We start from the raw sequence: 2,458 nt of genomic DNA on the forward strand, positions 1-2,458 counted from the left end.
ATAGCTAACCAGCCAGGTCCCTAACATTCATGGCATCTGCCTGCTCCCTGCCTCCTTTCCCTCCTCCAGGCATGCTCAAACCTCTCCTATCTTCCTTGCTTCCCACCCCTGGTCATTTTACCCTCTTCTCCAGGATGCTTACCGCTCTGTGCTGGCATTCTAGTAGCTGTGAAGGGTCCAATCGTGTGGTTGATCGCTAATGTAAGGTTAATGCCTAATTAGCTCATCCAACATTCATTTCGTGGATAATTCATGAGAGGTCATTAACAAAAGCCAGGGCAAGTGGAGGGGCACATTCGTGGCCATAAATCAGAGCCCTAAAGCATCATAGAAGCTGGGGAATGCATACATTATTCAGATCAAGCAAAGAGCCAGGGCTGTGTGAGACACCTCAATGCTCTCTTGACCCTGAGGTCCATCCAAGGACCATGTGCAAAGCCAAACAACATTTACTGTGAGCAAATATGGCTGTCCAAGGCACGGTGAGGACAGATCTCCTAGTCAACACATGGTCCCGAAGCTCATGCTCAAACTCAGAGCTGCCAGATTAAAAGTACCAAATAGCATGCATCTGTCACCTGGGAACGAGGTGCCTCTTATCAGTCAATCAGTCACCCACTAAGGATCGAATTAAATGTGTGTGTGTGTGTGTGTGTGTGTGCATATATTCCACCATGAATTGCTAAGATCTCTGCTGGAGAATCTTCCTCCTTAGCTGGAGTGGAAAAAAATGAAATAAAACAAAGGTAAGCAGGCCACTTCAGATTAACCCTCTGTAGCAGAAGCTTCCCGCTTCAACAATCCACTCATCTTGTACTGTTTGGTCAAACCCAACAGAGGCTTTTCATTGGTTGAAATATGACATTCCTATAAGCCAGCTAGCCCCATGGAGCATCCCCTATGTGTCAGTGACTAGGAAGAGAGAAGTAGAAAAATGCAGGAGACTGTCCTTGTAGCGGCTGGCATGTTTCGTAGGGGAGGGTCAATACTGAGCTGATTAAATGCATACTTTATGACATAAAGCACACGAAGGGAACGGAGTCAGTACATGATAAGAGCCTCTGGGAAGATGATCAAGGAAGGCCAGTGGACCGGATGCTGTTGGAGTAGAATCTTGAGAACATAAGGAACGAACCCTTCTCTAGATGGGTTGTACGTGGACTCTTCTAGAACTCCGGGAAGAGCGACGTGAATGGAACAGAGTGATGGAAAGGGGCGTGGCCGGAAATGATGTCAGAGAGTTCGTGGGCTCAGATCTCAGGACCTAGCAAGCCACGGGTAGGTCTGTATCATCATTTCATTGGTATTGAGACAGGAGTGCCTGGGAGATCCCATGCAGAGATACAGCGGATATGACCAGCATTTCCAGAACTCTTCTCAGGCTGCCTTGATAAGCCGAGGCCCCGGGAGTAGAGCCTGGGGAAGCTCAAATGAGAGGCCATAGTGGCTCCGATCTGAGGAGCAGGGGGAAGATTTGCTACTCAGGGGAGCTAGACAAGTGACCAACCAGTAACTACATGGCAGATAACTGTCACTGAAATGTTAAGTGGGGTTTTAAACGAACCACATGGGATGCTGCAAGATTACACAAGTAAGTGGCTCTGGTCCTTACTTGTCAGACAGAGAAAGCATTTCAGGGGAGCAGGGAAGATTTGAGAAAGAGTTGGTTGTAGGAAAAAAGAAGAGACAGGCATCTTAAGCAGGGCGCTTGTAAAGGCCCTGGGGCAGGAAACAGAGGACCAATTGCATACCTGCTTCTGAAATAAGTAATGGTCTAGGTGCTTTACATTGTTGTCCATCCCTGTCCCTCATCCCCACCTCAGTAAGAAGCAAGGTGTGCTTTCTACTGGCATAGACCACGGGTCATTCTGGCTCCGTGTCAGCCAGGCTAAAGTGATGCAGACTTGTCTTTCCCAGAGGTGAGTAAACCTCATAGGGAAAGGTCTGAAAACCGTCTTTCCTCACCATCCCTAGCTTCAGACTCCTCAGTGGTTGCACAGAGTGCAACAAAGTGTCGGGGAGAGAACAAGATGGCTGCTCCACGCGAAAAGCAAGCCTCAGCAGTACTCTGGCCTAGTTAAAGCCCAGGCGCTCTTCTCCTTGCACCCAAATGGACCACACTTGAGAAATTAAATAAACAGCATTTGTCAGGGGCTTTTGTGGGCTCCCAGCTGTATTTATTTATAGGTTGGCCTGTTATTTATGGGCACTCGTGCTCCGTGTAAAAGCTTTGTCAGAGAGAAGAGGGAGTGAGGAGGCCAAGTGCTTAATGCTCTGGTAGACACCTAAGCATCCACTCCAAGGGGGCTGGAAAAGGGATGCTTTCTGCCTCCGTCTCCTGGATGCGTGGTGCTAGCTTACACCTTGAAAGTACCAGACCACCGGGCGCCTCCTCCAAAGAGGCAGAGGGCCCCAGGGGAGGTCTGAGTCCAAGGAAAAAGGAATCATAGCTTCAGCT

General features: G+C 48.8%; 2 long non-coding RNA genes across 3 annotated transcripts in view; one reads left to right on the top strand and one right to left on the bottom strand.

Moving 5' to 3' along the window:
* The window catches only part of LOC134481201 (uncharacterized), a 2,605-nt gene extending 1,798 nt beyond the window's left edge, over window positions 1–807 (bottom strand). Inside the window, exon 1 of the long non-coding RNA XR_010056550.1 lies at window positions 143–807. This is a non-coding gene — a long non-coding RNA (uncharacterized LOC134481201). The remainder of the gene's footprint in view (window positions 1–142) is intronic.
* Window positions 808–1,024: 217 nt separating this feature from the next.
* LOC134481200 (uncharacterized) lies at window positions 1,025–2,155 on the top strand. Of its 2 annotated transcripts, none has more exons than XR_010056549.1 (2): window positions 1,025–1,282; window positions 1,975–2,155. It is a non-coding gene; the product is annotated as an uncharacterized LOC134481200 (long non-coding RNA). The 2 variants fall into 2 exon arrangements; XR_010056548.1 differs by having other exon boundaries at window positions 1,025–1,278.
* Window positions 2,156–2,458: the final 303 nt, after the last annotated feature.

The sequence above is a fragment of the Rattus norvegicus genome, chromosome 12 (assembly GCF_036323735.1).
Source record: "Rattus norvegicus strain BN/NHsdMcwi chromosome 12, GRCr8, whole genome shotgun sequence".
NCBI classification, from domain to species: Eukaryota; Metazoa; Chordata; class Mammalia; order Rodentia; family Muridae; genus Rattus; species Rattus norvegicus.